General features: G+C 44.2%; 1 pseudogene; it reads right to left on the bottom strand.

Moving 5' to 3' along the window:
* LOC123157146 (putative receptor-like protein kinase At3g47110) overlaps nt 1-10983 on the bottom strand; it is a 36309-nt pseudogene that overhangs the window by 23459 nt on the left and 1867 nt on the right.

Below are 10983 nucleotides of genomic sequence, written 5' to 3'. Positions count from 1 at the left end.
GAGAGAGAGAGGAAGAGAGGGGCGAGAGAGGGGGCGTTTGTGTCCATAAATGGCGTATAGATAGGGAGACAATGTTGATGTTGTTTGAAATTGGCCTATATATGTATGGAGACGCAAGGGAAGCGAGTCATCGTGTGTGTGATAGGGACTTCTTGAGAGATCTAGAATAGATGGTGTAGAGAACAATGTCGAGATCGAGAACGATGATACATTAGGGAGCTATGGAAAGAGTCACGACATATATGTATACAGGGAGGAGCTGGGGCGGGTCCGCATGTGGGAGACATAGAAAGAGGAGAGTGGTGCACAAGGAGACAAAGTGTGCTTGTTTTGCAGTGGGGGTGGTGTGTGAGGTGAGTGTGCGAGAACCACATATATAACTAGGGAGATAGACGTTTGGGGGCGACGTTTTGTGTGTATGGGAAAGATGCACTCTACATAGTGCGTGTGCTTGGGAAAGAGAGATGCCGGGAGACCTAGCTAGAGAGTGGGGGAAGAGATGTGTGCATGCCCAAGAGACAAAGTGATAGAGACCTATATTGGGGTTCGGACTTTAGAAGAGAGAGGGGTGTTAATGTGCTCCTGTGTTGGTGTTTGGGAGAGAGAATGACTTATGTGTGTGTGGGGGCGACGAGGGGGGGGTTGGCTTTAGATAAAGAGTGAGGTGTCTATATTTGAGAGACTTTAGCGTAATTGAGATCTACATGGTCAATAGTGTGTGCACTCAAGGTTGATCAATTTGTTTCACAGTTTGGACTATGAGATAACGATACTTTTGAACATGCATGATATACTTTGATGTACCAGAATTACAAACCTAAGATTGGAATTTTGGAATTCGACTCCATCATTAGCTTTTGTAATTCATTTAAACGGAGGTACATTTTTAAGCCGGGATTTCGTAATTTCAAATTCATATATCAAACCTAGAGATATACACATACGGACATGTTCGAACTTTATAATCATCCACTTTATTTATACACATACACATTTTTGCTTTTGTCATCATATTTAGGATAAACACATTTGGAATTTCATTTGAATTGGACCATATGATGGTATTTGCTTGTAGTAGTTCAATGGTCCATATTTGAATTGAATGGACAATCTAAGTTTCGAGTTGGAAACATTGATTTTCAAAACTTGCACTTTTTTTGCGTGCAAAACAAACAAATTCTCGTCCATGATATCATAGTCGGCCGTACAAGAGCAGAATATAATTTCAGGCGCCAAAAGCTTTCAAACTTCCCGCTCACATCGAAATATCGCGCGCCCGAAAGTTTAGCCCTGCGATATTCCTGTTTTACCCCTGCCACATGAATGGAAATGGGCTGCTTTGGTAACTCCATTGTTTTCCCCTCTTTGCCCCCAACATTCTTCCCCAGAGCCCCTCCCCTTCCCCTCCCCTCTCCCCCCCCCCAACCACGGCAAGCCGCCGAATCTAGTCCTCCGCCGCAGCGGTGGACCTCACACCCCGACGGATCTACCTTCCGCACCTTGGAACCCCCAACTGCCAACTCACCACTTCACCGGAGCCGCTTCAGCGACTGGCTTGTACACCGCTCCAGATCTCCTTGACCGCCATCATGGTCCACCGCACCGGATCTGCTTAACTAGCACCCTCGTCCACCACAGTGTAGCCCTTCACTGACTCCCTCGTCTGTCCCTTCGCTGGCCCTTCATACAAGCCCTCGTCCGCCGCAACAGATCCGCCTCACTGAAAGCACTGTACAACGCGCCCGCCGAAGCCTTCGTCCACTGCACCGGACCCGCTCCACGGACGCCATATTCAACTCCACCGGCCCTGCTTTATCGACGCCGCAGCCTCATCAGGTTATTTCGATCTGTACTCCTTCGGTTTTTCTCTTTATTGTGCAACTGTTCACTTACCACAGATGAGCTTTCTTGTATGTCGACAGGCGCCGCAACCGTAGCACCGGAGCCGCTTCAGCGACGGCGACAGCCGTCCCAAACTCAACCGCAACACGAGCACCATCGACGATCCTTAGCTATCAAGTATACCAACGATACCCATACGCCGCTGAGAATCAGGTACTATTATCCAACGACCGGCGCCTACGTTCACTTTCTTAGCATAAGCACCGCACCTTTGAATTTCTTCAGGGCATCATTCAGTTTTTCATGAGACGCGTTATTCTACTTGCACCTGTAGGGCTATACTTCTGGCAGTGAACATGTTCCATGTGCTAAATTACATACCAGTGCACATATAGTTAATATGCTTTAGTTTTGTCCTAAGTATCACTGTACTTCCTAGATATCACTGCCTACTATTTTACTTCTTGCATGCTATATTTATGACAATGGTGTTGTTCTGATGCCACCTGTTGGTTCCATCAGACTGCTTCATGTTCTCTATGCTTAATTACACATCAGCAAACTAGCATGTGGTTCCGCTGGTTTTTGTTCGTTTTACCCTACATTTTCTGATGCTAGCTATTACATCATTGCTACGAGCCTCTGTTCATTACTTTTTTGTGTGTTCTTGATCTTCCCAAGTTGCATGACTAAATTTGATGCTTCTATTAATTATGGAGCTGTCAACCCCATCAAGCAAAATATTTGTTCTTTTGGGGCGGGCACCTCGAACAAGCATAAAAATAGAGGGAAGCAGATATATTGTCGTGTATGCACACACCCTTCTTTCATTAGTTTAGATGAACCATTGATGATCAATTCGAACCAGTGCATGCAATTAAAATTAATTTTACCTAAATAGAGTGTGCAGAATAAACTACAACAAGTAGATTTACAACCACGGGATGCTGACGATATCTTCATAGAACATTGCAACAGCAGCGAGGCTTCACAACAACATATGGTAAGCCAGTGTGTTTTAGTACATGTGAAATGTAATGCGTGTGGGCTTCTTTCTTGGCCTGTGCCCTCACCCTGTAATCCTACAGAATAACAAATAGTTCAGTTTTCTGCTTTGCTGTATTGCTTGATTCGAATGCTTGTTTGTTACTTGTTACGCTATACCTGAGTTGGCCAATATGTCAGCAGTGCCTGATGTACTATCGTAAAGAAATGCATGCCTAGTTCATTTGAGTCCTTAACTTTCTCTCTGAACTTCATCACAAGACTGTCTTCGTAGTTTATATGAGGCCACACTGTTAAGTGCTTTCTCAGATTATTTCAACTGCTTAGATGCCTTGGCAACTTAAATATAGCGGTGGTACACTCCCTTTCAACTAGGGATGTCAACTGGGTCCCATTTAATCCCAATTAAAGTCCACTAGTGGTATGATAGTTCAAAAGAGTTTTTGTTTTTTGAGGAAAATGAACCAGGGAGCTAGCAAAAACTAACTAGATATGGGACTGCGGATGTCGTTTATTTGCCACTTACATCCCTAGTTTCATCTTACCATTTTAATTTCTTTTCGGCTGATGCTGCTTTGAACCATTTAAATATAGCTTGCCATGCTCGGCAATAATTCGTATGTCGTTTACCATGTAAGCTTACTGCCTGGATCATGCGATAACTATCTCTTACTTATGTCCAGCGGAAACCTTTCAGGATGCCGTTCACACTAGGACACAATGTACAACCCCAGAATCTATTTGTGGAAGCAGTGCGCCATCCATGTTACCAGATGGTAGCAGTTCAGAGGCAACACCGCGGGAGAGCAGTCTGAGCACAGATATTATAGTTCTTGAGGCTCTACTAGAGGCAGAAAGAGATGGTTTGGCTGCCATGAATGAGGTAATCTCGATCTTGAAGCTGGAAATTATGCAATTAGCTGCACGCATTATGCAAGCAACCCAAGAATTGGAGGAAGTAAGAATGTTGCATTTGAAGACGGAGGAGGTCCTGCTGCTTCTGCTATCTGAAGCCCAGGGTAATCCCAGTTCTTCTTTAGATAGCAGTTGAAATTGTAATTAGATTATTGTACTTGCATGTTGTGTCATGTCTCTGAATGTATTATGTTGTAAGACCCCCTATGTTGTCCATGTGTTGTACTCATCCGAATTTTTTAGGCGAGGTAATCCTTAGTACTTGTATGATTGACATAAGGTGAACTGTTTTTCGTGTGAGCATATTGTATTGGATGAAATAACTGTTTGACTCAAAGTGTATCCAACCTACTGAATTCAAAGATCACGGCATTTCTAAATCATAATCATATATAAAGGTCGAATAAATCTTTGTTGTGATTTTGAAGAAATAAATAACAAACGTAGAATTATCTGTGGATATTCGTAATCGAATAAAAATTGGATTTGGATTTAGTTGCCAAGGCCCAGGGCAAACGTGAATGCTAATAAGTTTTGAATGAAGCGGCTAAACACCCACTACCATTTGTGGGCTACCCGAAGCAAGTGTTTGCGAGATGGAAATTACTGTCTACCCCTGACACTTACATCCTTATCGACCGGATTTACACTGTTGTCGATAGGGGTAGACTAGTAACTTCAATCAGACGTGACATGAGAGCCTCTGAGCCCATTAAGACACGGTGGGCGCCAAACGTGGGCGGCAAACACATTTGATTCAAGCTTATCCGAAAGACATGTGTCTCTCCCTCCATTTCCCCATTCATCCACGGTGGGCGGCAAAACAAACTCTCCTCGTCCAAAATCGATGTAGGCTAATATTTTAAATAGGGGCAGATGTGTAACTTCCCTCAGACGTGACACAACTGCCCTACCTGTCAGCCCCGTTCATACACCGTGGGCGCCAACCGTGGGCGGCAAAACACCCTCTCCTCGCCCGAAATCGTTACCAGCAAATATTTGAGAGATGCGAGATTACCGTCCTATCCCCAACCGACGTGATGTCCGAAATTTTAAACGGGGGATAAGTTCGTAACTTTGCCACATTTCAGACAAGCGCGTCCCAAAGTTTGAGATCCCCCCTCCCCCTCCATTTCCCCATTCATACACCGTCGGCGCCACGACAACCTCCCCACTGCGGCCAGCCTCCTCCGTCCGCCACCCCATCCTCCACCTTGCCGGAGCCGCTACCGCTACCCCGTCGTCCACTGCAAGAGATGGACGTCTCTCATCCACGGCGCCGGACCAGGATCCTTTCATCGCGTCGTCTCGCTTCATCGGCGCCGTCGTCCACTTTGCCGTTGCCGCTCCTACGACCGCCTCGTCCACGGCAACATGATTTATCCCCCAACCCGCCGTCTACCATCTAAAGTCTTCTTCCCCGCCGCCGACAGCCATCGCACCCGCAGCACCCTCAACGTATCAGCAGGGGCCTACACGGCATCGCAAGAGAGGTGGTACTCTTCCATATGTGCTTAAGTTATTGATCTCACCCGGAAAATAGATCTTCAATTGTTTACTGTACTTTTCTTGTCCGTACCAAATCGTAGTGGCTAGTTGAATGCAAACATTAGTTGCGAAGTAGCTTTGTCCGGTTTGCACCTTCAGATCCGCCATGTCATGGTCACTATACTCGTAAAGCTTATGGTTTCCCCCCTTTATATTCACTACCATCATCGTAGGTGCTTCACTGCTTCGTGTCGTGCTAGCACTGCTCCTCAAGACCTCAACCCATCAAGCGAAACAACATGCCACTCATAATTCCAAAGCTTACGTGTTGAAATACGAATCTGATATGATGCTCATATTACTAAAACATAGAACGTTTAATTGGTCACCTAATGTTCCTATATTCGTTTCGAAAAGCATGTGCGCCACCCACTGGTCCAGCTAGTTCCGCTTTCCTGATTATACTCTTGATGCTTAGGATTTTCCCCTTTTATCTACTCTACTATGATCTGCGTAGGTGCTTTCTGTCATACTAGCATTACTCCACACTTCAAGCTAAACAACACAACACTCAAAATTCCAAAGCTTAGTTGTTCAAATATGATTGTGATATGATACTGATATTAGTCAACAGACACATTTAATTGGTTAGCTAAAGGTCCCACTTGAGTTTCCAAATGCATGTCACGACATATAGAGAGACAGCAGAATTGCATTTCTTTGTCACTTGTTGACTGTACTTTCTTGTCCATACCAAATCTTAGTTGTTATTTCAAAGCAAATATCGGTTGCTAACTACCCTTTGCGCGGTTTGCAGCTTCAGATCTGCCATCCACTGCCACGGTCAACACTTTACTCATCATGCTTACGGTTTCCCCATTTTATGTTGACCACGATCAGCCTACGTGGTTCGTGTCGTAATAGCACTGCTCTACCCATCGAGCTAAACAAGCTTAGTTGTAAAAATTCAAATCTGATATTATGCTGATATTAGTAAAACTGGGAGATGTTTAATTGGTCAGCTAAATGTTCCTACTTTAGTTTTGAAATGCATGTGAGCCACATATGGAGAGACCGGAAGGAATAGTATTTCTTTGTGCGCTCTGGTTCATCATGGGTGGCCAACCGACATTGTATAGAAAGACTTGTAATATCTTCAATCTGCTTTCTCTTCTGCTCTTCTTTAAGATGATCCTCTTCTCTTGCGGTCGACTGGTCAGGTCGAGTTATTGTCCCTTAGTATAGTTTGAATCTGTCAGGTCAGGTCGACTTGTTCTTCTTTACTATATGTTGAAGCTGTCATCTGCGAAGTATCATCACTTCTGGAGCTCTCATATTTTGAGTAGTAGGCCACATTATATTAATGCACACACCAAATTACAGCATGCATGGCACCTATTAGAAGAATTGCAGAGATAGCACAAAGGGGTTTACAGGGAGGAAGTATTGGATTACAATCACTTCTGCATTACAAAGATAATCTCACTTGTTTTTATGTTTTCATGCATGTCAGGTATTGAACATTATCAAAATGAATATGAGAATGGGCGCACGAGAGAAATATTGCGGAACAATCCACTGGCTAACAAACTTGGCATGGCGGAGGATGGCCTATCTTATTCACCCATCAAGGTGCATGCTCTAACTTGGCAAGGTTGTATTGGTCGCACATATTTTGCATCTGACCTGTTGCATTACTTCTACTTTGTTACACCATCTGCTTAGTTTAAGCATCATATATGAGTATATGCCATACCTATCCATTTTCTGTACCTATTCCATGTGTCGTCATACTATGTTTTTCCAGTCAAATGTTGTTCTTTCGTAATAGATGTCCAAAAGGAAGAGGGTGATTGCAGATCCTCAAGGAGTACAAACTAGGTATTTGGAAAAGGTAGTGATACCTGTTAAATCAGATAGATCAGCAGCCACAGAAAACACATGCCCAACTGTAACAGACTTTACCCCTACTCCAGTGGCCAAACCCCTATTAGAACTGCTGACAGCCCAGCGTCAGGTACTGTCTATGATATCAATTCAAAATTTGAACTCCTAAATTTCTGCATGTGCCTTACCTTCTCTCTTGTATGAAAACTAATCCAGATGAATCTCCTTGCTCAAAGGATCATAGGATCTCACGACAATGCTGGGCTCTGCATTGCTCTTGTCAGTACCTCTTGCCCTTTGTCAGCATACTTACACTCATTGCTGTTTGATTATGTAGCATCACTGTCAATGTTCGCTTCTTTATCCTCCCTTTGCTTGAAATTATAAGATCTATATTTACTCTTAGATAAATGTAGAATTGACACAATGGTTATGAAGTTTTGGATTGCTCATGTAAGTACCTGTTGTCATGTACTCCCTCTGTATCGAATTAATTGTTGATCAATTGGATGTATTTTGAACTTAATAGTGCTAGATACATCCATTTGAGCGACTACTAATGACGGACGGTGGTGGTATTACTATACATGCATTGCGAGATAGTTGATTGTCTAGCATTACTCTGCATCTTATCTGCCCTGCCCTCCACTTTCTCCAAATTATCATATCTATATTTACTCTTACCAAAATGTTGAATAAAGCCAATGCCACTGCACACGTTGATGTATGCATTCCTCTTGTCAGTACCTTTTACCTTGTAACCCTGTACTTAATTAATTGCTATTTGATTATGTATCATTAGTCTGCACCTGAGCTTCATTATACTCTATTTCTTCCAATATTATTTTATCTATATTTACTCTTTGCAAAATGTAGAATAATGGCAACACTTATAAAGAATTTTCTTTGGGGAATTTATTGAATTATCTTTCCATCAACATGGAGAAGGGCTTTGTCCAGCCCGTGTTAACATGTAATGTAAGTTCATCCTTCTCAAGCCTTCGAACTTTGTTCTAGTATAGATTTGGATAGGCATCATTTCCTCCACTGTTGTTTACATCTGATTGGATGTTTGCAACAACTACCAGTTTTAAATTATAGTTGTAAAAACATGTTCCTTATGCAGAACAGATCCATTTATTTGCTTATATAATTGTGAAACCTGCTACGTGTCTCCTTGTTTCTCTTTCAGAGTCGTATCTCTTATGCCAGGCAGAACTTTAGGAAAGATAGTGAGCCAAACCATCTTGAGGACAGCGAGATGAACCCAAGGTCCTGTCTTGATGAAGACAGTGAGTTGAAGCTACTCACCAGCAGGTGTGAGACAACCTCTGTGCAGTCGATGCCTCAATCAGTTCGACTTCTTCAGTCTCAACTTAAAGCGGAAAGGCTTGCTTCAACTCAGCTCCGACTTGAAGTCAAAGATATAATGAAGATGTCAGGGGACTGTCGTGCGCACTATGGTGCCATACAGCTAGGGATGACGCATTTATCGTTGACACAACTGAGGTCTCATCAGCTTGTTTGGCTGCTTGCGGGGCCCGAGCTTGCCAGGTCTAGTGCCTTCTGAAGTGCTCTCAGTTTTGTATATTCTTTTGTCGGCGCGTTTATATGCACTAGTGGCGACCTTTGATGCCCAGTGTATGTAATCCGCGGTCATGTTGCGCTTTATTATCACCGGTAGCGAACTTTGATTCCCAGTGGATGTAATATGCCGTAATTTCTTTGTTGTATAGTCTAGGTTTATTCTTTGGTAGGTATGCTGTAATTTAGGCTGGAAAGTTCAGTGGATCTCACTGTTGTCGGTCTTCAGGCCGGCCTGTTACTCATATGGGCCAAAATGTGGGCCTATAATCATCTTGGGCCATTAGCAGGTCTAAACCTATAGTAGTTTCCCGCCTTTAACAGGCCATGGGCTACATATTTAGTGTAGTGACACTGGGCTTCCTACGGTCGTAGAAACAATGGGCCTTCTACGGTCCGTAGAAACAATGGGCCTTCTATGGGCCGTAGAAACAATGGGCCTTCTATGGGACGTATCATCAATGGGCCTTAGATGGGTCATATGATCGATTGGCCAAACATGGGCCAAAAACAGACCGCAATATGGCCGTAAACGGGCTAGAGTTGGAGTAGTTCGTTCATGGGCCGACCATAACGGGCTGTCATTAATAGGCCGTATTTGATGACGCTATGAAAACGGCCCAACGTATTAACGGGCCACAAACGGGCCGACTGTAACCACGGGATGAATTTGGCCCACAAGCAAAAAATGGCAGTAAGGGGTCGTAAGTAACTGAATGTTGGAAATGAGCCCAAGAATAAATGGGCCCTGAGAAGGCCGAAAGATAACATGGGCTGGAAACAGCCCAACGGAATAATGGGCCGTTAATGGGTATAAAGTGATACACCATTCATTACGGGCCAGTTTCACCACGGGCCGTTAATGGGTCGAGGGTTACTAAGGGCCTCATATGGGCCGGAAGACGTCATGGGCCATACATGGGCCGGGAGTTAAAATGGGCTGGAATTATATTGGACGGCCCAGATGACGCTACTAGGCCTAATTCGGATAGGCCGTAAACGGGCCCTGGGTTAGCGGGCTGTAAATGGGCTATATGCGAACAGGCCGTTAATAGGCTTGCCGTGGGCCGGCCCGTCACCTTTTGACCAAGTCAAACGGGCCGGCCTTTTCACAAGAATGGGTCTCTGTTGGGGCCGTGCCACGTGTCGACGTATCATAGGCTCTTTGGGTCCAATGAGTGGATGACATCTGTCCCAACGGTTAGCCGACACGTGTTTCCTCCAGCCAATGATGATTTTACACGTGGAAAATCCTCATTGGTTGGGGCTGTTAACGGGTTATCGGATCCAAAACCGGACCCGATAGCTTAACGGCGTTCCGTTACGGTGGATGACACGTGTCGGTCACCCTTGACGAAAGCACTTCTGTGACGCGCGATTTATCGTCATGAAAGTGGACACTTCCGTGATAATAATTTTGGTAATGTCATGGAACACTTCTACGACAGCACAGTTATGACTATCTTGATTCTGTCATAAATTTGTCATGGATGTACATGCATGACAGAAAACGTGACCAATTATAACAAACACGTATCATCACGGAAGTGTATTTTTTTATAGTGGATGCGAGGAATTCCCACCCATTATTGTCATTTGCTTCCGGTCTATTGTCACCAACATGCAGAATTTTGAGAGCTCCCAGCTTCCCGAATGTGAAAGGCACGTACCCACTAAATCAATTCTGCCCGAGGCCAAGTTCTATGAGGTAAGACATATTTGATATTGAGGAAGGGATGGTTCCGGTGAAATGATTATCACCCAAACCAAGATGTTTCATCTTGGGGAACTTGTTGCCGATGTCATCCATAATGCTTCCATACATCATATTGACTCCTACATAAAAAGATTCCAACGACAAGCAGTTGTAGAGAGAAGGTGGAAGCATACCAGAGAGGTTGTTTCCGGAGAGAATGAGTTGCAGCATGCTCTTGATGTTTCCGAGGCCTGGTGGAATCATGCCAACGAGCTGGTTAAAGCGAAGATGAAGATCTGGCAGATAGGAAAGATTGGATGTACAAACCCAACACCTAGGTTCAAATCCTCACATAGGCAAATTTAGGTTCCTATTTATTCTTTAGGACCAGGTTTTCCTGGTACTCACGCATTTATCATTGAGGACTAGGCTCGGTGTGGTAACCGAGATTAAAAATCCTAGTACTCATACTTAAAAGGCCGTATGCATTCCTAGTTGGTGCAGAGGCCGAGGAAGTGAAATTCTCCCCCAATTTTAGGCCATCCCTCCTCCTCCCAACCCTAGCC

Source organism: Triticum aestivum, chromosome 1D (assembly GCF_018294505.1).
Source record: "Triticum aestivum cultivar Chinese Spring chromosome 1D, IWGSC CS RefSeq v2.1, whole genome shotgun sequence".
NCBI classification, from domain to species: domain Eukaryota; kingdom Viridiplantae; phylum Streptophyta; class Magnoliopsida; order Poales; family Poaceae; genus Triticum; species Triticum aestivum.
The sequence above is the reverse complement of the archived record's forward strand: the minus strand, read 5'-3'. Positions and strand labels throughout refer to the sequence as shown.